The sequence below is a fragment of the Mytilus galloprovincialis genome, chromosome 3 (assembly GCF_965363235.1).
Source record: "Mytilus galloprovincialis chromosome 3, xbMytGall1.hap1.1, whole genome shotgun sequence".
Classification (NCBI taxonomy): Eukaryota; Metazoa; Mollusca; class Bivalvia; order Mytilida; family Mytilidae; genus Mytilus; species Mytilus galloprovincialis.
The window spans coordinates 47,267,333-47,294,275 of record NC_134840.1 but is presented as its reverse complement, the minus strand read 5'-3'; the positions used below and the strand labels follow the sequence as shown (position 1 = coordinate 47,294,275).

General features: G+C 31.6%; 1 protein-coding gene across 2 annotated transcripts in view; it reads left to right on the top strand.

Annotated features, from left to right (window-relative positions):
* Positions 1-8,641: 8,641 nt before the first annotated feature.
* Positions 8,642-26,943, top strand: part of LOC143068148 (rap guanine nucleotide exchange factor 4-like) — a 103,859-nt gene continuing 85,557 nt past the window's right edge. Inside the window, exons 1-2 of one of the 2 annotated variants that reach the window (XM_076241955.1) lie at positions 8,642-8,888; positions 13,442-13,570. The gene's annotated coding sequence lies outside the window, so the exon portion shown is untranslated. Of the gene's footprint in view, positions 8,889-13,441; positions 13,571-23,124; positions 23,170-26,943 lie in introns of those variants that run through there. The other variant, XM_076241956.1, reaches the window with a different exon arrangement.

Genomic DNA, 26,943 nt, shown 5'->3' with positions numbered 1-26,943 from the left:
AATCAAAAAGAAATCCAAGAATTACGTATCTATTTTTTTTTTTGTTGTAATCAGCGATCCACGAATTTACGTATACCACGAAACGTCTTTTTTTCTCTATCCACGAAAATTGATACCCACGAAAATAAATGAATCCACAGTATTTTGATCTGAGCGTCACTGATGAGTCTTATGAATACGAAACGCGCGTCTGGCGTATAAAATTATAATCCTGGTACTATTGATAACTACTGTATCTAATAAAAATATTGTCTATTTGCATATATTAACAAAATTTCACATATCAATTTGTCTTACACTGTACATTTATTCATAGAATAAAATCCAAGAAAGATTTCATTTTTCTGAAACACAAAATGCATTTAACTTTTAAATATATCTAGTGGATGTCAGGCCTTAAAACTTTTTAAACTGTGCAGGTTAGTCTGTACTTTCTCAGAGTAGTTTTTGAGATGTAAGTACATCCATTTTTTGTCTCTTTGTTAGGCCAATTAAAAAAATATGTGTGTTCCCTATATTTTAAGCTTAGAAATAGCCTACCTTTAAGTTTTTTTATTGTCATTTTCAATATAAAACACTGTTAAAGTCAGATTGTCTCCTATAGACTCAAAAGAAATTGTAAAATTAAAAAAAAATCCCAATCTACCTACATGTACCCTATTTTTTTTCAAAGATAAAATAGGAAACACACATATTATTTTATTTGAACCCATGATGAACCTTAATATTTTTAGCAAAATAACCATGTGCCCTCATGTAATCTTCAACATATTTCAGTTAAGAAGTATTATTTAGATGAAGATGAAATGTATATCTTAATTATAGATGTTTACCAATACTGCTAACTTAAGTCACTAGTATGACAGTAGTCCTATAACATATGACTTCGCATTCTTATTCAATTTTTAACGTTTTTATACTGATATTTTCATTTTTTATTTTTTTTGAATGCGAATGGCACATTGATAGTAAAAAAATAAATATCAGAACAGTAAATAGAAATAGTAAAAAGTGCCCCCGAGGTCATATGTTATAGGACTAGTATGACAGCTATGTTAATTTTGTTAACAATTAATATCCAAAGCGAAAGAGAGGGAACATAATGACAGGGGATCGAAACGACAGTGTTTTGCATAAAATGATATATTATACAAATCCGGAACGTTTTCTGTAAAAAAATATACATGTCGACTCATAATACATATATATGGTCCTTTAGTCCCTGTGTTAGTCCTATACTATTCTGAATGTCCCTGACTCTCTTTTGAGAATACAAAAGCTTGTAGGACAGTCACACCAGGGGCGTATAGGTATTCAGTACAAAAATATTAAATTATAATATACATGATGAAAAGTTCGAAGAATTGTGAATAAATTAATGTACCATAACATCCGACAATATACATGATGAAAAGTTCGAAGAATTATGAACAATGTACCATAACATCCGACTGGTGAATTAAATAACGCAGTGCAATCCATAATATAAAAAAAATAATTTACAATATGCATTGCCCAGTGTAAATCAGCGTATCCCTTTAATTAAGCAGTACACCCTGTTTGGTATTATCATATCTATTCCGTTTTGATTGATATATACGTTTAACTTTATTAATAGTACATATTTTTTACAATAAATACAACTTGGAGCTAGCTAGGTCCTGTAATAGGTGTCGTCCAGGACGAAGGTCTGGGAATTTAAAAATGCCATGCATTGGAAAATTAGGGATTATTGGATAGGAGCAGAAATTTTGCCTTTCAGTAGACCAACTACGAACTCCTCAAAGAGTTGCATTCTCTCTACAACTAGGCATCGGATTTAATGTCCCCATTCTGACCAGACGTGACAGCGTACTTATACATCCTGCACAGCCAAACGGACGACCAACATTGGCAAGTCGGGTGAAAAGCTAGTTGAAAACTAATAACAACTAATTAAAAAACTCATGTGTCTAAGTTGAGGTTCATTCAAGTTTTTTTTTTTGATAGAAGTGCAATGATCTGAACCAAAGTTCTAGTTTATAGTTTTTATATAAGGTAAAATCGTAAAAACATTCAATCCTATCCAATATTCCATTCACTAAGGACGAGAGACTAGTGAGCACATGACATTCGATAATTAAAGAGTTTTGACAACTTCACTGGCCTTCATCTACAGATAACGTTGTTTCTTATTTTTTAAATTTAACAAAAAAAAAAAAATTGTGAAAAAATTATGTGTAGGCACGTGCCTTAAGTGTCTAACGGCAGCTACGCCCCTGCACACGTAAGTTATGTTTGGTAAATGGTTCGAATTATTATATATGATATATAGAGATACTTCTTGGATCTTCTTGGATCCTCTTGTATACAGAAAAAGTGCACTGGAAACTTAAAACTTTAAGGACTCAATTTGGCATCTTAAAAGTTTAATTTGAGACTGAACCATTTATAATTTTATTATTTGACACTTTACACGGCTAATATAGGGGAACATGTTTAGATATTAAGGGCATACGATACAGATGAACGATTCACTGAAAAGGTTAAATCTGCAGAAACGTCGGCATGCATGCGACGTTCACAAAAAGTCATCTATTAATTAAAAATGAACAAGTAAAATATATTTGATACAAGCATCCATTTCTAAACAAAATGACTATATAATTATTAAGCATGGACTAAAGTCAAATTGTTCTTAAAATTTGACGAAATAGAACACTAAAACATCTGTTATTCAATTTTTAAGAATGTGAAAATAATTAAAGCATGGATGTAATTTTGGTACTCCTCATTACAGAATCGGATCATGATGAAATTCATATCGGGTGAGGCGAAATTTGAAGAAAAAAAGGCAGGATAGGAGTTTTGATTAAAAAAAAAAAGGTAGGATGAGCAACTAGGCATGTTTCTCTATGTTTTCCATTCTAAAATTATATTCCTTGGTTAAGACCGGCAAAATAGCCAAACTCTGTGACGTTACGCAGTGTTCGGTTTAGTAATGGTAACGTTACTCGACGTAGTTTTCAATTATTTTCAACCGACTTCTGTACAAAACGTCAAAGCTTTGCACCATTTTTAATACAGCTGGCATTTTCATGTTTAACTACTCATTTAAAAAAAATAGACTGTTTACATGACTGATTGTATACTTTTGACAATTAAATAAACTTTATTTCCTCATAATCTTAACTTAACGAAAGTATACATTTCAAAAATTTGTCACTGTCCAAGCATGTCAATTGATGCAAAATGCTTATCCTCTATGATGCACAGGATTCCGTCATCACAAGTATCTAAGTCTGGGCATCGCGTGGAAACAGCCAGTACCAAAGTTGTTTTGGGGTTTAAGAGTATAAATGTTATAAACCCGCCTTCATCTGTAGTTTTTGAACTACAGTTAGAGGATAATTTATAGTCTTTTTATCCGTACCATCAACATCCAAATGTGTGTCTTTCAAGAAGATTATGAATAAGAAAATAATCCTTGTTGGGGTCAATGGCAGCAACAGCTACTATATATATCTTCTCTTTGCTTGATCTATAATTTCAATTTCATCCTCAGATTTTTGAATGAAAACGGCAGTTTGGAATTTTTCATTTTATTTAAAATTAAAAAGTGATCTTCAGTCCTTGAATTCGAATAAGTATTTTTCACATGGGTCTGCTTTTCGGATGCGTGGAAATGACTGTTAGCATATACAACAAACATTCGTACTAGTAGACACATACATGTTACTAGGTTCCAAAGTCGAAAGGTTCGGTACTCATAATAGAAAACTTATTATTCGTCAAAAGCTTCGACGCCTTTAAGGTCAGCACATGGTTTACAAAACTTTGATGGAAGTCAAATTTTCTTGTTGATTTATTACCTTTTAAATGATTAAAAATGATCTCCAAAAAATATATCATTACACAAATGCCAGAGATCTGTTCAAATACTAAAAACACAACAATGCTAAACTTTCAGTCAATGGAAAACAAAATTATAATATATTTAGTACGTTACATTGACGTTCCGTGCAAATAACGTTCAATTTGGACGTGGTAACATTTTGGGGAGACACGGACATGTTGATAGAAATTTATGAAAAATTAGTATTTCCTTAGCATTGAAGGCTTAAACGACTCTTTCAAAAATTTCAGGCCCGTATTATTTGTTTCATAGTTCATTTGTCAATCACAAGTTTAAAATACCCTTAATTATCATGGTACTGAAAAAATCTTGAACAATGGCTCTATGGTAACATTTAAGGGAGACACGGAAAATACTGAAAAAAAAATAAAATGAGAGAAGTTATGTAAGAAATATTTGTTTTTCCGTAAAATTCAATAAAATCACATTTTCATGTAGAGGTGGCGAACCCTTTCTATAAAAGAGGGACGAAAGATACCAAAGGGACAGTCAAACTCATAAATCTAAAACAAACTGACAACGCCATGGCTAAAAATGAAAAAGACAAACAAACAACAGCACACACGACACAACATAGAAAAATAAAGAATAAACAACACGAACCCCACCAAAAAACTAGGGATGATCTCAGGTGCTCCGGAAGGGTAAGCAGATCCTGCTCCACATGCGGCACCCGTCGTGTTGCTTATGTGATAACAAATCCGGTAAATAGTCTAATTCGGTAATTCACATTCATGAAAGGGAAGGGGATTGCAGTTACGACGCAATGAACATATCCGATATCATTTGTGAAACGGTTATTCCATAACGGTCAACCAACTCGTGATGGCGTCCGTAAGATTTACGAAGGGATGATTTCAACTTCACCATTTGGAACTCTTGGTTTAATAGCTTCCTTGTGAGCAGCAACCCTCTATCAAGAAAATCATGATAGGAAATGCAAGCACGGGAATATCGTATCAATTGGGAGATATATACCCCGTATGCAGGTGCTGCTGGAATGTTGCTACTTAGAAATGGAAAGTTCACAATTGGAAAGCTGAAATCATCTCTTATGTCGTAAAGTTTTTTTTTCAACCGACCCTCATTGTCAATTTCTAGATGTAAGTCAAGATATGAGGCCGACTTAACTGTATCTGTAGTATCTTTTATCTCTAGCTCGATTGGATAGATGCGTTCCACATAGTCACCAAATTTTGAATTATTTAGTGAAAGAACATCATCTATATAGCGAAAAGTAGAGTTAAAGGATATTGCTAACTTCTTATCTTTCTTCCTAAGAAGTTCCTGCATGAAGTCAGCCTCATAATAATAAAGAAACAAGTCGGCAAGTAGAGGGGCACAGCAAGTTGTTCCCATTGGAATGCCGACAGTCTGTTGAAAAACACGTCCTCCGAACGTAACAAATATGTTGTCAATCAAGAAATCAAGCATCTTGATAATATCAGTTTCAGAGAATTTTTTGTTCGAATCAGAGTGATCCTTTACAAAGTAGGATTTCTCCCTCCCTAAGACAAGATACTTGTATCTACGTTGGCCATTCTTTTTTACGAAGCAAAGCAATACCAACTATTTCAATTTGTCTTTTAGTTTGGAATGTGGAATACCAGTGTACAGAGTAGAAAAGCCAAATGTTTAAATACTGTTACAAGATGAAAGAGGGTTAGATTGTATGTACTCTTAAAGATCTTTGGAATTTTTAAGTATCCACATCTGATTCACGCCCCCTCTAGAATAGGCAGTTTCACAATAACTTTTAATTTATGTGAAAAAATTATAATATCGAAGTGGTTGCTTTCATTTTTGTATACTTGAATTTTCAAATCTTACAGCTCTATGGAATTTCGAAAATGACCGCTAAATTGCGAACTGACTTAATATTTATCGTGACCGTTTCACATCATGAATATGATCATATTATATCCCACCTGTACAAATTTTATCGAATTCCATTAAGTAGTTAGTATTTTTTCTTCGTTTATATTTGAATGGTTAGTAATTGTTGTTACGTCTTACACGGCAAAAATGGCATTATGAACACGGATTTTTTGCTTAATTATGTAATAATGCATAAAAAAAAAAAAAAAAAAAAAATTTAAATTAGGTTTTATTTAATTTCCATTCAAATAATGAATCTAAAATAAAGTATTTATTTAATAAAACGCAGAATTGATTTTGTTTTTGTCCTACTTATGCATCAAGAAATGGTCAAATGAAAAATAGACCGAATACCGTGCGTAACATCTATATAAATCGCAATTTTACAGGAGCTGGCAAAATAGTGCTAAGGAGGCTATTTTGCCGGAGCTTGACTTTTTTCCGAGAAAAAGCGGTCTATGGTTTTTCATAAAAAAAAATTTGATCCCTAATTTAATAAAAAAAACATATTGTGGCAAAACAGATGACAATAAAAAATCATATTCCAGATTTCCCTCACACCTTCTAGACTAGTTGCTAGCGAAAAAATTATGTTAGAACAAATAATTCTAACTATATATATAAGACCCCCCCCCCCCCCTATTAATACCAATACCCCCTTTAAAGTGAAAGGTTGTTCCCTAAGTAGTATTAGAAATTAAGGGCACATGAAGGGTGATTCGGTGTGAAAGGAATTTACTAAGAAAAAGGAACAGAAGGTGGTTCTGATTTAGGAGTAATTTACAGAATACAAGTATCAATTAATAATGCTTGAACATGTCACTCTTCCCTCCTCCATATGATACCTGGCGCGTTTTCAAAAAAATAACCAGGTCTCCAGAATAACTTGAGGGTACACCTATTTTGACTTTTTTTATGATATAGACAAAAGTGTCCAGTTTGTGTTTATTTCGTAGAATTTTACTTATAGTCCAGTCAATCTATGACCCTAACCTAGAAGTAACTGCAACAGAAGATTTTTAAGTTTTAATCCTTAGCATTATATCCCAAATATACATAGAAAAAAGTCCCATAAAATCTAACTTGAAAACTAAAAAATCATGATTTTAAAATATCTATTGAGATGTGCATTGATAAGGGAGATAACTCTGCAAAAATTGGCAGAACTATCAAGAAAATTTATACAAAACTTTACGCTTCTATTCAACAGAATGTATTGATTCTGGATATTTTAGCCGTCTTTAGAGTATAACAAACAACTCTAAAGGTGTTTTCATATCTTTTATCCAGATTTCATAATTCATTTAAGAATTGAATGCTTCTTTTTGTAAATTTATTGGGGTGTAAAAGCGTTGACCGAAGTACATTTTGTATGAAGCGCTTCATTCTAAAAATGTACGCACGGTCGACGCTTTTACAACCCTATTAAGTTACAAAAAGAAGCATTCAATACTTATAATTACATTTTTTAGCTATGATCATGAAAACACGAATTTTATATATAGATTATTACATTGATACAAGTGGATTATCGGATTTATCCAATTGAGATAGTTAAATTATCAATTTTAAAGTCCGAGCCTCGGCGAGGACTTTAAAATTTATAATTTAACTATCAAGATTGGATAAATCCGATAATCCATGCGTTACTATGTAATAATCTGCTTCTCTAATGATTATAAGATAAATTTCCTTTTTTCTAAACCAAAATCCCCTTTGAGTGCCTTCCACTTTCCACGAAGTTGTCAATTTCATTAACACCTGTTAGAACATTTTGATCATTTCAGGGAGCTGAGAAAGGTTATGACCCTTTGACTCAGCCAATCATCTTCTGAGATCACCTGCAACCACACGTTGATTTAATTTTTTTATACAATGGGTTCGGAAAGGGATATTTTTCCATAGAATTAGAGAAATTTTATTATTTAATTCACCTGTGCACTTTTTTGTTGGAGCACGTGTTATCATGAGTGAAAAGTTGTATTGAGCAATGCAACTGCTTACGGAATAACACGTGATGTGCAGTTAGCCAATCAGAATAAAATATTATAATGAAACATACATCTAATGTAATTATTAGTTGACAATTTATTAGATTTTCAGCGGCATGTCAAGGTAAAGAATCTCAAATTGAATAAAACTAATGAAGCATATATTCTTCTTTTTGTGGTTTAAATTAAAGTTTCTTTAAACAAGGTAGATGATGAACGAATATAATTTACAAATATAAACAATACCAAATATTCATATTATAATGTTTTCAAAATGATTACATAGCCATAAATTTACAATTTCTATAATGAAAAGTGAGCCATGATGCATACAGGCATATAAAAATGAACAAAAACATACCTAGTATCATATATCCACTACTGAGACCTATATACAGTTTAGGGCTGGGGAGATGGTGTGTTCAAATTAACATGGCCAAGTAGAAATGCATATAAATCTTATTTCTATATCAAATAATTATTAAAGCATTATTCTTTATAGCTTACAATGTAGAGTGGGTTTTGCTCATTGTTAAAAGCTATACTCTGGCTTGGTGGAGAGTTGTCAGTGGGGGATCCAGAATTTTTCATAAGTAGGGGCCCATTGACTGCCTTAGAAGGGGGGCCTGCTCCAGTTATGCTTCAGTGATTCCAAACAAATTTTTCCCAGAAAAGGGGAGGGGGAGCCAGACCCCCTGAAAAACGGTAAACCCTCTAAATCCGACTGTTTGTCTCATTGGCAATTATATTACTTAAGTCCTTAGAAAAATTCTCTGTAGATTGAAACTTTATATTCCTTCATTGATCTGTTATCAACATATACATGATATATACAAATATATTTAATATTTTTACTTTTAGGGATGCCTCATAAAAAAGCAATACCTGCAGGGATCTCTTGATAAAGCTATTGGTGCAGTGAATTCTAACAAATTAAGCATATCAAAAGCAGCAACAGAATATGGGGTTCTGCGGACAACTATATCCCACCATTTCAAGGGAAAATACGACAACCATTTGAATGGGCCTTTAAAAATGTTCATAGATGAGGTATAGACATCCTTAATCAACTTTGTCAAGTATATGGCTGAAAGTGTTTCCCATTGACAAGAAGGATGTCAAAGGTATTTTTTATTTTAATCGTGGTAAAATCAGGCAGGAAAACTCTTTTTAGCTGACCTGGCCCAAAGGGCCAAGTGAGCTTTTCCCATCACTTGGCGTCCGTCGTCCGTCCTCGTCGTCGTCGTCCATCGTCGTCCGTCGTCGTTAACTTTTACAAATATCTTCTCCTCTGAAACTACCAGGCCAAATTTAACCAAACTTGGCCACAATCATCATTGGGGTATCTAGTTTAAAAAATGTGTGGCGTGACCCCGCCAACCAACCAAGATGGCTGCTATGGCTAAAAATAGAACATAGGGGTAAAATGCAGTTTTTGGCTTATAACTCAAAAACCAAAGCATTTAGAGCAAATCTGACATGAGGTAAGATTGTTTATTAGGTCAATATCTCTCTGCCCTGAAATTTTCAGATGAATCGGACAACCGGTTGTTGGGTTACTGCCCCTGAATTGGTAATTTTAAGGAAATTTTGCTGTTTTTGGTAATTATCTTGAATATTATTACAGATAGAGATAAACTGTAAACAGCAATAATGTTCAGCAAAGTAAGATTTACAAATAAGTCAAACATGACCGAAATGGTCAGTTGACCCCTTTAGGAGTTATTGTCCTTTATAGTCAATTTTTAACCATTTTTCGTAAATCTTAGTAATCTATTACAAAAATCTTCTCCTCTGAAACTACTGGGCCAAATTAATCCAAACTTGGCCACAATCATCTTTGGGGTATCTAGTTTAAAAAATTTGTGGCGTGATCCAGCCAACCAACCAAGATGGCAGCCATGGCTAAAAATAGAACATAGGGGTGAAATGTAGATTTTGGCTTATATCTCTGAAACCAAAGCATTTAGAGCAAATCTGACAGGAGTAAAATTGTTCATCAAGTGAAAATCTATCTGCCCTGAAACTTTCAAATGAATTGGACAACGGGTTGTTGGGTTGCTGCCCTGAAATAAGTAATTTGAAGGAAATTTTGCAGATTTTGGTTATTATCTTGAATATTATTATAGAAAGAGATAAAATGTAATCAGCAATAATGTTCAGCAAAGTAAGATCTACAAATAAGTCAATATGACTAAAATGGTCAGATGACCCCTTAAGGAGTTATTGCCCTTTATAGTCAATTTTGACCAATTTTTCATAAATTTTTGTAATCTTTTACAAAAATCTTCTCTGAAACTACTGGGCCAAACTTAACCAAACTTAGCCACAATTATTATTAGTGTATCTTGTTTAAAAAATGTGTGGCGTGACCCCGCCAACCAACCAAGATGGCTGCCATGGCTAAAAATAGAACATAGGGGTAAAATGCAGTTTTTGGCTTATAACTAAAAAACCAAAGCATTTAGAGCAAATCTGACATGGATAAAATTAATTATCAGGTCTATCTGCCCTGAAATTTTCAGACTAATTGGACAACCTGTTGTTGGGTTGCTGCCCCCGAATTAGTAATTTTAAGGAAATTTTGCACATCTTGGTTATTATCTTGAATATTATTATAGATAGAGATAAACTGTAAACAGCAATAATGTTCAGCAAAATAAGATCTACAAATAAGTCAACATGACCAAAATGGTCAAGTGACCCCTTAAGGAGTTTTTTCCCTTTATGTCCTTTATAGTCAAATTTTAACAATTTTCATAATTTTTGTCAATTTTGTTAAATTTTTGCAAAATATTTTCCTCTGTAACTAATGGGTCAAGTTCATTATAGATAGAGATAATTGTAAGCAGCAAGAATATACAGTAAAGTAAGTTCTACAAACACATCACCATCACCAAAACACAATTTTGTCATGAATTCATCTGTGTCCTTTATTAAAAATGCATATAGACCAAGGTAAGCCACACAGCCTCTAGCTAAAAGTTGTATACAAACAATGTCAAATCCACCAGAAAATAAGTTTTTCTCAATTGGCGAAAAATAAATGAATTCCACAATGTAGGTAACCATAAGGCCTTCAACAATGAGCAAAACTCATGCTGTATATTCAGACATAAAAGGGCAAAACTTGACAAAATTTTAAATAATTAAAAGTTTCAAACTAAAAAAAAAAAACAGTCTGATTTATAACAAAACATTAAAAAGTTTTATGCCCCAGACTAGTAAAATTTTATTGGACTGGAAACTATTTGTTTAAATATTTGTTAAGACACATCAGAAAATTGTTGGAATATCAGTCTGTGAACTAGTTGATGGAAAAGATTTTGGTACAGACTTGTGTCGCTAGATCTGAAAGACTAGTTAGGGCCATTGAAAGCCCTGGTTCATACTTAAGGAACCTACCTAATCTTATTGAATGTTTTTGTATGTTAAGGCTCTGGAGGAAGCATTGTTGCACATGGCTATCATGCTTATAGGTGTCTCACTTGCACTCATACCACATCTTCTTATATCTAATAATTCATCAGAATCTTGGCCTATAGATGAATATCATTATAAAAATGATTGAATAAAAAATTCAGTATATTATAGGGCATGTGCTACCAGAACTGGTAGGTTAGACAAGATAAGGGGAACCCTGCTTTCTGTTAATAAAATTGTACATTTCTCCAAAAAAGTTCTGTTATATGCACAAGATTTTTCTCTTTTGTAATGCAACAAATGTTATATTAGAAAAGGGATACATATATTTTTTTTAATTTTATGTTAAAAACTGTTTTATATTTTATACTTGTAAACTTATTCAGATAAAACTTAACGTCAGTGCTTTGCTTTTGGGCCAATTGGCATTTAATTTGCACCAAAAAAATACTTCATTTGCGCCACAAACCATATTTCATTTGCGCCAAAACTGAAACCTTTCATTTGCGCCAATATGACAGGTAAATAATGTAAAACAACCTTTGTTTTAAAAAGACTTTTAATGATAAAGTTTGCATAGTTAAACATATATATTCAGAAATCAGTCATCATAAAACCATACAAGTTATGATAAACCTTGATAAAACCCAGTTCTGTTATCATAAAACCTATTTAAAAATATAAAAGAAAGCACTTTATAACAGTACTGGATTAAAAATTTTAGACAGTTATAAGCACTGTACACTTATAGTAAGTCTGTTCCTTTAACAAAACTTGTGAGCTACGGTCCTGTTGTATTTATGTCTGGAAATGTCGCCTCTTAAGTGCATACCATATTTATCCAAAGGATATAGTATGTTTTTTCTGTCTGCCATTGTTGAACTACAGTCCATATCAATTGTTGTTCTTGCTTTCCAAATTTGTGTGGGTCTATTTTTATTTACACGTTTGCGACTTGTCTCCATTTTGCAGAACATACGATACCTGTATGTGTGGTCACCAAAAATTACAGACTTATCATCTGTTTGTCTCTGAATTGACAATGAATATCTTGACAGCTCAAACATGTGAACACAACATATAATTTGAAATCATGGCTTTGTGACTCTCAGTTTTGTAAAAGAAAGAGAGTATGCACTCACTCAAATTCAATTCAAACAGGGGGAATAATGCATAAACAAACCTTTTAGAGCAATGAATATTTTTTTTTTTTTTTTAACATTCATAAATTCTTTATTGCACTCTTTGCTGTTTTAACAAATTACTTAATGTACAGCATTCCATCAAGTATCCCTGTTACATACAATTATAACTGATATCCAGGGACAATATACAGTAAAACTTATCTTATTTTATACATAACCATTTAATACATTTCTATCATTACTTTATAAATAAACATAATATCATATAAAATCTTATCGAAGTACTTAAAGATGTTACAGACAATGTGTCGTGAAATCTACGGAGAAAAATCCGTTATCGGTTCTTTTAATAGAATTTTGAAACATATGAAAATATGAATGAGATACAGCGTGGTTACTGTTTCAAGAGCAATGAATATTTAACTTTTCTGTTATATATATATTACCTGTTTTACCTGTAAAATGGCGCAAATGAAGTTTAATTTTTTGGCGCAAATGAAATATAACTTTGTGGCGCAAATGAAAGATTGGATTTTTTAAAAATTGGTGCAAATGCAATGCGCCCCTTAACGTGATGGGTCCTAATTTTAACATTATTGTCTGATCCACCAATAAACATAACTGCTTAAAATGATGAATATTTCATGCAATAAAGAATGTCAATATATTGTTTGACTTCATCACTAGATTATTTTATATCAAAAGTTGTTGATTTAGGATTTTGAATTTGTTTCATTATTTAGGCTTCAACTTTCTCATTAGGTAGAGATGGAAAATGCTATAAAAATCAAGATAATTTTAATTAAATTAGATTTAGTTACAGCTGATGACTTTTGTCTTAATTGACAATTAAAGAACTTGGAATGAAGATAACAAATTAAATTCTTTTTCTATCTATTGCATAACAAGAAATCAAGAATTGAAAGAATTAGATTTTTTTTTACTCTCAACAAGCAAATACATTTAAAACCAAATTGATTAAGTTTACAACTAATTATTTGATATTATTCATTATCTTTAACACAGTGGCAAAGACTCATTTATTAGTACTGATAGAATTTTATTAGATGGCAAGATGGATTATCTTATTCTCCTAATTTTATTTGTAGAATTCTACGACTAATGATAAGCCACAACAATCAATAATTTTTTTCACGCTCATGGATTCACTGTGCTGTATTAAGGAAGCTGAGCTAAGATGTATCCGAGTAATTAGCAGGAGAAAAGAACTACACAAGGTACATACTATTTTTAATGTATTGATGTTGTTAATTTCAAAAGATGTAATGTCAACATAGCTCTTTATGGAATGAATTTCTATAATTGTTGTGGAATAACTGATTATTTTTACAAGATAATATTTACGTTGTTATTGATTGTGTAAAGGTGTGATGCTTTGTCTGTTGTATTGGGAAACTAGCTATTTATGTAGGTAAATGTTAAAATGGGGACAGGGTTATAATTATTTTCCTATTGAATCACTTATTTAGAGATAATAATGAAAATGTTAATATTGTCTCTTGTGTAATAAAAATGAAGAAGTCATTAAAATTTTAGAAAGATGTTATCAAAAAAAGTTAATGTATAATTTATAAGATATATTATGTTATTATTCTTTTTTTTAAACCAAAGTGATTCCGAATATGTTTTTAAGTGTAAAACATTTATGATAAAATACCAATTGTTTAAAGACTGCTAACTTCTGAGGGAACTTGCAGGTAATTTTCACTATTCTATGATAAACTTGTCTATCCACCTCCTAAACTTCATCCAAAAAATATATTTTATTTGAAATTATTTTAAGGCATTGCCTCTCTTTAATTTTTTGAGCTTATGATTGCTTAGTTGAAAGAATGTAGAAACCAGGAATTATTGAATCTTGAATAATTTTGAAATCTTGAAAATTAATAAAAAAAAATGTATGATGAAAATTAACCCAATTAAGGATGCATGGCTAAGGGGGTTAGTTACAATATGTAGCTCATACTGAATTATTAGTGAAAGTACTTACAAAAATTTTACAGATTAATAGTAAGTATACTGATGTGTTCATGGCTTGAGACCAACCTTACCCTAGTCGAAAATTGTTTTTGTGAAACTGACTCATGAACCTTAGCAATGAGTGCATAGCTCACCCTCCTTTAAGTTGGGTTAGTTTTCATCATACATGCCTTCATACATGTTTCTCTTTTCTCGTTTTTATATAGATCAGACTGTTGGTTTTCCCGTTTGATTGGTTTTACACAAGTAATTTTTTTGGGCCCTTTAAAGCTTGTTGTTCGGTGTGAGCCAAGGCTCCATGTGGAAGGCTGTACCTTGACCTATGAAGGTTTACTTTTATAAATTGTTTCTTGGATGGAGAGTTGTCTCATTGGCACTCATACCACATCTTCCTATATCTACTTTTCAATTTTCCAGAGTTTTGAATTATTCCAGTTTCAATTAATTCTTTTTCTGCCACAGAATTTTCATGCAGCTGTGAAAAGTAAATTTTGTTTCAACAGAAAATGTTTTTTTGATAATAAAAAATTAGGATGATGACTTGGATTTCAATTATAATACTTTTGGGACTTATTTGATTTGTGTGAAAAATAGACCCACTCAACTCCTAATTTATGTCATGTTTTGACAAGATTATTATAGTATATACATTATTAACTTGTAAGAAAGTATAATATTAAATGTTACCTTTAATTTTTAAATTTGACTGATACAAGATTCAGGTTTTAAATAGTTGGATTGAAAGACTGTGTTGGTTATAAAATGACAGGCTTTTCTTTCTTTGTTATTGTTTTTCATTAATCTTGACATCAATCGCTTTAAGAATTGAATTTGCCTCATAGTTTTATTTTTTGTTATAGCAACTTTCAATTCCCATAAAATACAGTCCAAATGTAAGCTGAAAATCCTGTATTATGTTTTTTATAAAGGGTAGATATACAAAAATGTTATTACTAGAAGACATTGTTACATTGTTGATTTACATAGATTTTTTTCTTTCATAATGTCGATGATTCTGTTCATTTCTCAGTTTTATATAAAGAACAAAATTGATTGAAATTCTACGGGGAAATTGTGAGACATTTTATGAGAACTTAGAAGAAAAGACATGATGTATATTATCTATAAGCTGATGATAGATTAGAATTTATACCTTTGCAGATGAATGGAGTATGTTTGTTTTAATAACATTTTCCCAGAAGATTATGTATGATATTTTGTATTTTCAATGATATTTCAGCCTTCAGTTCTATCTTCTTAGTGTTTTTATTAGCATGGCATGACTATTATCTCTTTTCTTTTCAACATAGAAGCTTAACCATATTGACAGTGGTTTTAATGTATTGCATTTATGTATTGGCCAACATTTCATAAGGTCTTGTATTCAATTGCTGTAATAATAGACCCTATTTCTTTTGTAATAATCTTCTATATCAATTGGTCTTCTGGTGGAGAGTTGTCTCATTGACAATTATACCACAACTTCGATATATTTGAATCATTGTTTTTGGCATGTACATAATTGATTAAGTCTTATAATGTCTTGCTTTTATGGCAAAAATGTATATCTCAAATTATCTGAATTCCTATGGGTACTAGCTGCTCATCTATTTTTTGAGATATTTTTTATGCCCCACCTACGATAGTAGATGGGCATGATGTTTTCTGGTGTGTGTGTGTCCGTTCGTTCGTTCGTTCGTCCGTCTGTCCGTCTGTTCATCTGTCCCACTTCAGGTTAAAGTTTTTGGTCAAGGTAGTTTTGGATGAAGTTGAAGTCCAATCAACTTGAAACTTAGTACATATGTGCCCTATGATATGATATTTCTTATTTTAATGCCAAATTAGAGTTTTGATCCCAATTTCACGGTTCACTGAACATAAAATGATAGTGGAAATTTCAGGTTAAAGTTTTTTACTGAACATAGAAAATGATAGTGCGAGTGGGGCATCCATGTACTTCTGACACATTCTTGTTTCTAACTGTGTTGACCAAGTTTTTTGTTTGTTTTTGCTAGTTATATTGAAAACTAGAATAGATAGGTAAAGACTGTAAACTGCCTAAAAAACAGCAATACAAGATCTGCAAGACATAATGACCAAAACTATATGCAGGTTCCTAAGGGGAGTTATTGGCCTACAATGATTATTTTTATGCCCCACCTACAATAGTAGAGGGGCATTATGTTTTCTGGTCTGTGCATCCGTCCCTTTGTTTGTCCGTCCTTTTGTGCGGTCGTTCATGTGTCCATCCATGCTTTCTTTCGTGCGTCCGTCTCTCCCGCTTCAGATTTAAGTTTTTGGTCAAGGTAGTTTTTGATGAAGCTGAAGTCCAATCAACATGAAACTTAGTACACTTGTTGCTTATGATATAATCTTCCTAATTTTAAAGCCAAATCAGACTTTTGACCCACATTTCATGGTCCACTGAACATAGAAAATGAAAGAGGGAGTTTCAGGTTAAAGTTTTTGGTCAAGGTAGTTTTTGATGAAGTTGAAGTCCAATCAACTTGAAACTTAGTACACATGTTCCCTATGGTATGATCTTTCTAATTTTAATACCATATTAGATTTTTTATCCAATTTCAAGGTCCATTTAACATGGAAAAAAGTGTGAGTGGGGCATCCGTGTATTTTGGACACATTCTTGCTTAAAATATTTTTTATAATTTTCATCAAGACAGGATCTTCGAAATGGCACACAATAAGAGTTACACATCATGATAAATAAGGAAAAATAACTGATTGAAACAAAGGGAAACATATATACAAATGTATCTGAAATTGAATGGCATACTTATACCAGATGAGAAATTCAGGCCCTCAGGAGCCTCTAGTCTCTTGCAAAAAAACCGTGTACATACAATAAACATGGTCAATAAATGCCAATATATAAAAACTGTGTTTTATTTTCTATTTAGAATATATAAAAAATATGAATTCAGTTGCTATGTGATATCTGTTACTTTTTTTTCTGTAATATTCTGATAAAAAATATTTACTGTATGCTCTCAATACATAAGGAAATTTGATTTATTAAATTATAGTTTATACACAATACAATGTATCTGTTATCAATGATTTCAGCAGGCAGGTATCTAGTCTATTCTTAGGCAATTACATAACATCTATTTTTAGCTTAGTAGGAATAGTGCCCTAGAGGTGGGTTAGAGTATTGTTGATGAATTGAGAGGAAGCATCGTTGTATTTGATGCATTACAATCAGTTATCCCACCCACCAGCCCCAACTTCACCTGTGCATTAACTGGGTATTTAGCTTACGTGATAGGTATGATATGGATGTATTAAAATATGTAAAATTTTAAAGGTGTTACTTTAAGTTACAGTCAGACCAATATTGTGTAATTCTGACTGCAAGTTCTTGCTATTTCTGTTTAAGAATATTCATACAGTTGTTTAGTTTGTTATATTTTCATTCAAGCTAAAGTGTTTTCATGCTATGCATTCCTGCGAAGTTAAAATATATCATCTATAAAATTGAAGTTATAGAAAGAGTGATTTGAAATTGCTATATGACATGTTATATTTTCTTCATATATCTTGTTTGTTAGTTTATATATATTAATATTTATTCATCTCTTGTTTAGGGGCTACTCATATGGAAATGATATGTGCCTTTTCTTTTTAATTCCAGGGGAATCATACTCCCCCAATTCAATAATACATCAGATAGGTTAATTCCTGTCGAGGAACAAATTGTATTTTAAGTAGTATTTTTACTACGCTGGGATCGCCCAGGAGCAATTAGGTTCATTCCTGTCGAGGAATGTAGGTTCATTCCTGGGGATCGCCCCAGGAAACACATAGGCTCATTCCTGGGGATCGCCCCAGGAAACACATAGGTTCATTCCTGGGGAACGCCCCAGGAAACACATAGGCTCATTCCTGGGGATCGCCCCAGGAAACACATAGGTTCATTCCTGGGGATCGCCCCAGGAAACACATAGGTTCATTCCTGGGGATCGCCCCAGGAAACACATAGGCTCATTCCTGGGGATCGCCCCAGGAAACACATAGGTTCATTCCTGGGGATCGCCCCAGGAACATTTTTTACTAATCGCTTATTTTTATTTTTCTCATATTTTGATAAGTTTTGAATTTATTTTCTCATATTTTGAATAGTTTGAAATGTTTATTTCAATTCTCTTAAGGGAATGATTAGCCCCCAGAAAGCCAATAATGTATTATATAGTTTGTCATACAATGTAGAAAGATATGTACTGTTATGATACAGTTTATTTTAATATTTAGTTGTCGTTTTAGTATGTTTTGATATTTTAATAATAAAACATATATCTTAAATTGTGTTGTGTATAAAACTTAATAAATGTCTAAATCATAATTTTCAATAGGAATTTCAATTTCTCAAAATCTGACTGGAAAGACAGCATCATTTGTTTGTTGTATAATTTGATTTAATACATTTCATTACCAAGTGAAATCCAATCTACTGGTATGTGCCATACTTTCAGATATGACAAATTCTGTGTGTCTATGGGAACAGGTGATTATTCCCTGGTTCAAAGATACTTAATTTTATGAAATTTGATACCAGCTCCTTTTCTGGATATGAGTATTAATTTTCTTTTTTGATAATTCATAATCTTTTCTAGTCCATTTTTATCAACTTCGAACTTAGTACACATGGTCTGAGGTGATTGAACTCTTAAAATTTTAGTATCATAGAAAAAAATAGTAGAAAATCAAAGGATATTGGGTGTTCATACATGACAGTACATGCACAGCAAAATTCTTATAAAAGCAAAGGAACAGGGTTGTTCTTTATCTTATAGTCACAATGAGGTCTTCAACACTGAACAAAAAAAAACCTAAAGCACTGGAAAACATCATAAGGCCTCCACACAGCCTGAAAGACTAACTCTCTTATTATATGTTCATATTTAAAGAGAATAGTAGAGGAATAACTACAAATATGAAACAAATCTCCAAATCATAAATGTATAAGAACAAGTGCATATTTCTTGAAATACACCCCTTATAAAAATAAGATGTTGTGGTATGATTGCTAATGAGATAACTCTCCAACAGAGACAATATGATGTAGAAGGTTATAGGTCAAGGTCACTGTACAGTTTCAACAATGAGCAAACCCAATCTGCATAGTAAGCTAAGACCTGAAATAACAAATTTTAAACAAAACAAAAAGAGAAAACTAACAGCTTTGTTTATGTACAAAACAATAAACAAAAAAACTTATACTATATACAGTAACAAACTACTACCAATGAATTAACAGCTCCTGAACTGGGACAGGCATATTCAGAATGTTTTGTGGTTAAACATAGCTGATGCCATTTTATTCAAATTATAAAAAAAAGATAAGGTCTGTCAATATCTTTTGAAATATTTTTGTTTTTGTGTTTTTTTATATTTCACATTTTTGAATAGACTTTGAAAAAAAACATGTATCCAGATAACAAAGACAGATGTTTACACTTAAAATAGCACTGTGTCACATTTGATGAGCTGCTTGTGAGATTATAAGGAGGACTAAAGTATATTAAAAGTGATAATAGTTTAACGTCAACATGACGTCAATAGTGTGAAATCTGTAGACACAAATTGAATGTATTATCAGTTAATTATATTTATATCAATTCAAATTTTCATATAGCTAATGATTCCAGTGATAATTAGAGGTTGAATAGGATATTGTTCTGAGTAGGAAATTGTTCTAAAATGTCTATCATTAATACCTGTTTTAAGTAAAATTACCTGCCTTATGTTCAAAATCTGTTAATAGGATTATACAGCTGCTGGTAACAAACTTCTCAGTTTGAGAGGAAACTTGTACCTTGGTCTTAGGACTGAAGAGTAAGTTATATAGTTATATTTTCATTAACTCTCTCATCTCTTGGGGACCTTGGTGGCCAAGTGGTTAAAGTATTTCTACCACTTTTATCAATAGCCAGTCAGCACTGAGTTTGTAAGTTTGAACCCAGCCCATGCCAAGGCACTTGACTCTAATCTTAATTGACTAGGATAGTCAGTTTTCCTATCGAAGGTAGTTGGTTTTTCTCATAAAAACTGGCAGCCATGCAATCGCCAAAATATGGTGCTAATAAAGGTTGCGTTAAAACAGTCTACAATGATTCAATCAATCTCTCATATCTCTGCTATTTCTCAAGTGCAGTTGATGAATTCTTCTTAAATTTTATATTAATGATCTTTAAAACGAAAATCAGCTTTGTAATGAAAAAAAACCTACAATGTTTTGAATGAGATTAAAATTCAGCTACAATCAACTTTTTCAAAGAAATTATGCTGCTTTGAAATGTAAATTAATGGGAAAACTCTCGCCTATTTATTTCTTTTAGGATTTTTTCTGAAATTTTGTTCAAAGGTTTACAATCATATTAGATTTATGTGTCGTAAGCTCAAAATGGATCCAGAATGACAAAATATAAAGCATATTGTGTCCTAAACCTTACTCTATCACACACAAGTTAAATTTCCTATGTTGACATTCTGGAATAGTATCATGCATGCTGTACTGTTGTTTGCACTAATAAAAACAAACTAACAGCTCAATTTATAAAGTTATTAGTAATAGACTACGTTTAAACTGTGGATGAACTGTGCAAATTATACCAAATTATAATGAACTGAATAATTTGTGAGGATATAAATTCAATTTTACGTAAATTATGGCTGTTATCTTTAAGTTGCACAGCAACAAGTCTGATGCAATTATCAGGTTGATCCTGTTAGAAAATTTTAAGTCAACAAGTCATACAGAAATCCTGTAACTTTGTTGTTGATTATAAAATAATTTGCCCAATAAATAACTGAAAACAGTGTAATGGTTTTATCCTTTTCTGCATATGAACTATTGCCATCACTTTAAATAGAGTCTGTCTTTGTCATTGGTCATCCTATATTTTTCTTCTCAAAAATCTTCTCCTGAAACCAAATAATTTTTGAAAATATTTTGAATAATTTTAGAAATTTTGTCATTTTAATACTTCTTCTTTTTATACCTATGTTTTGAAGATGGTGTCATATAGTTTACACTACAGTACTCATTTTCATCTTCCTCTCTCAGAAATTTAACCTTGTAATCCCATTGTACACCTATCATGGTTTTTTCCTAATTATGCTTTGGATTTCATTAAAAAGGTTATATACTTTGCCATTACTTTATACAGAGGCAAATGTATATTTTTTGAGCTTTGCTCCCAGTTCTTGTTTATTTAAATTAGGCTATTATAGTTGGCCCATTTGAGCTCCTCAATGTTCTTTCTCCCCAAGACCTATGGTTCCCCAAAATAATAGTATCATTTTATAATTACTTTCTATATTAAAATTAATTCAGGTAGCACCATAGGTCCTATGGAAAAAACTGTAGCTCAATTAACACAATTGTAAAATTAAAAAATAAATTTTACCACTTGCCAGCCACCAAATTGGTTATTGGTTACATGTGCATGTTTCTCTGGAATTTGTAAAAATTAAAGATGATTTGAACCAATAAAAGATATTAATGCACAATTAAACTGTGAATTTCTCTGTAACATGCCAATCCTCTTGCAGATTATATTTTCTTTTTAGGAAAGTCTAAATTTGAATTAGTAGAAATATTAAAATTGTTATAATAATGATCTATGGGAATTACATGTTATTATTAATTTCTTTCCTCATTAAATATCTTGTACATCACTTGAAATTTTATGGTTTTTCATTTTTACCGGAAACAGTTCTTAATCATTGTGTGCTAAAAAAATTGATAGCTGACTTTTAACAAAACAAAAATGATAAACCACATAATGGAAAAAATAAAGCTTATAATTGGTGGCCTGATCTTGCATAAATCTTTTGACTAAGCACATGGCCATTTTAGCCGCTTCGGCAGGACATAATCTGCTAGAAGATAAAATAATTGTTTAATATAGATCCTTTTGTCAACGATATATAGTTTATAGTAATGTTAAGCTTACTATGAGCTTAAGGGAACGAAGAATCAATTTACTGGTAAGTGAATAAGAAAGTTGTAATTTACGTAGAGAAATCGTCTCAGACATCATAATTATATTAAGACATTGATACTGTACAACTTCAAAATGTCTTTCAAGGGAACTATTTGAATAAGTAGACAATTTTTCTTTTCACTAAAAAAAAGATAAATAATTCACAGTATCCTAACATACATTGTCGTTTAATTAAATAGTTTCTATAGTAACAAGTTGACAAAAAGTCATGGTATGTGTCACAGGTGTTTAGATATTGTTCACACTTCGGGAAGTGAAATAGTGTCTCACTCTTTTTGACATTTTGGGCAGGTAGGTTTTTTTTCACTTAATTATCTTAATACTAAATTATTAATTAGTAGTATTAATTTAATACAGCAGTCTAGTTGAACAGTAATATTAAGGTATTAATATCAATTTTTATAGCTATCTCTGTTTTGTATGTATGATAATGGACAATTATAGCTTTTAATTCATTTTTTGGGTTGAAAAAAAAACCAAATTAGACAAGATGTTAGCAATGCTTAAGTATAGCAGGTAGTATACTCTTATTTTGTAAATGCTATGAAGTTGGGGGAAATTAAATTTTTTAATTGTGTTTTTCTCATCATTTTCACTGTATTTTTTTTGTAAAGGGTTTTCTTTTATTGGTTTTTCTTTTTATGTTTTTTTTTAGATATGTTTAAATCTACAGATTACAATTAAAAAAGAGGAGGGTTGAGACCTGTAACACTTACTTTAAACCTGCCATATTTTTTGAATTTATTTACAGTTCCAGGACAAATAGGAGCTTGGTATATTGCATAGATGTGTTCTGGTTATTTATTCCTGTGAGTTGCTCTTTCATTGATGATTTCCCCACATCTCCTTTTTTATCCTTTCTATGCATTGGGCAATAATAACAAACAGTTCTTTAATACACTTCACTATTTCTGACTAGCTCTTTATTGTCATAAAAAGATATCTTTAGGCTTTCTGCCCACACCTCACAAACTTCTTACATTCTAAATTTGATATGTTTAATGGTGTCTGCATGATTTTCATATTACCGGTATATATTTTGCCTTAATGTTTTGGTTTATAGCAATTACTTGTTTATACAATTTAGTGACGAAATCTTAATTATTCGCTGTAGTTGCAAATTGATTATATTTACATAATTTAAATCAAAGTCAATTGAGCTTGGTTTTATTGAGAACTGAAACTGACTAAAAACAGCCTATAAATCATTCAGTATTGACAGTCTGAAGTCTGTCATATGTTCTGAAAAATGGAGAAAATGAATGATTGTCACAATTCTTTAAAATTTTGAAGGCTTGCTTTAATATCTAAATATTTTGATGCCCCACCTAGTGGCATTATGGTTTCTTTTGGTGCGCCTGTTCGTTTGTCTGTTTGTCCCTCTTCAAGTAACAGTTCTTGATGAAGTTGAAGTCCAATAAACTTGAAATTTAGTATACATGTTCCCTATGATCTGATCTTCCTAATTGTAATGCAGTATTAGAGTTTTTACCCCAATTTCTTGGTCCACTGAACATAGTAATTGATAGTGTGCAGGGCGCATTGCATTTGCGCCAATTTTTGAAAAATCCAATCTTTCATTTGCGCCACAAGGTTATATTTCATTTGTGCCAAAAATAAAAACTTCATTTGCACCATTTCAGAGGTAGTACAGGTAATATATAACGGAAAAGTTCAATATTAACTGCTCTATCGTGAACGAGATTTGTTTCTACAGTATAATATTTCCCCTGGATGATTAAGTGAGTTTGTACTTATTTCTAATACAAAACTGAGGTTTAGAATTATATTGTGTTCTCATGTTTCAGGTGTCATAACGGACATTATCAATGAGTTTAAACATATTTATTTATATCGGATTGGGAAACAAGTTATTACAACTTATATTAATCCCTTTCCACTTTGTGGGTGCGAGTACTGCCTTGTAGCAGCATTACCCTGCTAATTTTCGAAATCTACAAGAATGTCTTTTACGTGCAAAAGATATTGCTCTGTTTTAACACGGGTCAGCCATTAATCATCCCCCTTTCGACGGACTAGCATCGTTTCTAAACCAAACTCGCAAATAGTGTCAAGAGAGAGCCAAAAATTATGTCCCTGTATTCAGAGACAAACAGATGGAATAAGTCTGCATTTTTTTATGATCACAATCATCACACATATAGGTTGTCATATGTTCTGAAAAATGGGAGAAAAGTCGTTAAGTTGTCCCAAAAAAACTTGCTGAATTCCAGAATAACAACTGTTATGGACAGACTTATTATAACTTTACCATAGTGTATAAAGCTTAAAACTGTCTCATATTACTCCAGTGTATAGTGCTTTCTTTTAGGTTTTATTTTCAGGTTTTTATCATCACTTTGATTTATAACAGAACTGTATTTACCTGTATTTACCTATAATATTGGCTCAAATGAAATATGGTTTGTGGTGCAAATGAAAGATTTTTTTGGCGCAAATGAAATGCCAATTGGTGCAAAAGCAAAGCACCGGAGTGAATGGGGCATCCTTGTACTATGAACACATTCTTGCTTACTTTTATTAAATGAATTATTTTAAAACTGATATGCTATCGCTACTAAACAATGCCATTGTTTTATCCCCCACTGAAACCAATTATTGGAATGAGACCGGTTTATATCAACCTTAATTAAAATAACACCTTTTTGTTAAAACTTTGCTAAATGGTAAACAAAAGAAGAATTTTTATATGCATCAATATTATACTCTTGTTTACAAGCCTGTATTATGATTGATTATGGGGTAGGATTTAAGAAAAAATAATAATCACTATCTATTGATTACAAAAATATGAAAGAGCGAAGCACAATAAACTGTTTATCTGCCTTTATAGTGTGCCATATATAAATCTATGTTAGTTTAGTATGTCTATAATGATGATGTGGATACTTTTTATATGTGATCGTTAAGTAGTCCACTCTTTTGATCTTAAAGGTTTAATGGCATTATTTGATGATTCTATTGATTTTAAGAGAAAGGTAGGTTTCATATTGTCAAATTCCATTAATTGTTGTTTTTTCTAAAGATAATTTAACCTGCTTTTAGCAGTGAGGATGACGTTTTAAAACAGATTAAAACTGGATATATTTAAGTTTCTATTTTTTTACTTTACTCCCTTGAATTTAGATTTTACTGAAGATTAGTTGCTGATGCTTTTTACAAGTTTCCGTCATTGTCATTGATGTCCTTGACCTCATTTTCATGGTTTATAATTATCAACTTCTTGAAAAGAAAAAAAAAATTGTAATATGATATACTCACTATTAGTAATAGGATAGCTATGTTTGATGTATGGAACCTTGAAAGGCGGACATTTCCCTCAGACTGGATTCACCTGACCTTGACCTTGACCTCCTTTTATGGATCAATTATCAAGGTTAAATTTTGTAGTCAATTCTGTATCTCAGAAACTACAAGCAATAGGTCAACTATATTTGGTGTGAGGAAAAATTGTATGGTGTACATGTCCAGTTGGCAGTTTTCAGACATTTTATAGCTGACTATATGGTATGGGTCTTGCTCTATGTTGAAGGCTGTACAGTGACCTATTGTTTCTGACATCTATGGACTTTAATAATTTTCTTGGACAACATTTTTTTTATCTATTATGAAGAAATCAAATATATATATGCCTTTAAAATAGTTATTATACAACTAGTATTTGCATTAAGTGAATTGTAAAATTTTGTTTAGTGCACAGTTAAATCTTTTTGTCTCTTAAAGTAAACTTAGCCTAATGGATAGTTTGTTTTTTTTTTGTTTTTTTAAGAGACCATTCAAATGGAATACACTTTTATGAGCAGGAACAGCACCAATGAACAATAATAAAATATCTTTTGTTCTGCTATTTACAAATTTTTCTCAACTTTATTTTGTACTTCAGAAATTTTTTTTATCAACTTTGTTTTGCGTTTCAGACATTATCTATACAGAAAGTGTTGTTTTATTTACTTTAGAATACCTGGAGGGTTAAATAAGCCATAAGTAAATACTGTTTAAGTGTAAGATTGGAAATCAATGGCGTGTAAGTGGAATCATTTTAAAGGATTCAATAAGATATTGAACATTTTAAGTCTATCAGCAAAAAGTTTGCTAGCTCTTGTCTTCTAAATGCACGGTTTAAAAATGTTCATTGATTGAAGGTGTGGCATGTCTAGCATTTTCTCATTGAAATGAACAAAGACTTGACCATCATTATACTTTAGGAACCTTTAAAACATCAAATGTCTACCTTGATTACAAATGTTCTCTCAAGGTCACAAGTTTTCTGGTCAAGGTAGTTTTTGATGAAGTGGAAGTCCTATCAACTTCAAACTTAGTATACATGTTCCCTATATAGCTATGATATGAATTTTCTAATTTAAATGCCATATTAGAGTTTTGGACATTCATGTACTATGGACATATTCTTGTTTTGATTTTATTTTTTTCAAAAAATAGCACACTTTAGTACATAAACAAATGAAAAATACAATCCTCAAGCCGCCTCTAGTTTATGATTTGATCCCTATTGCTATTGACTTGCATGATTGACCACTTAAGCCACTGTAGTCATTCTTGAC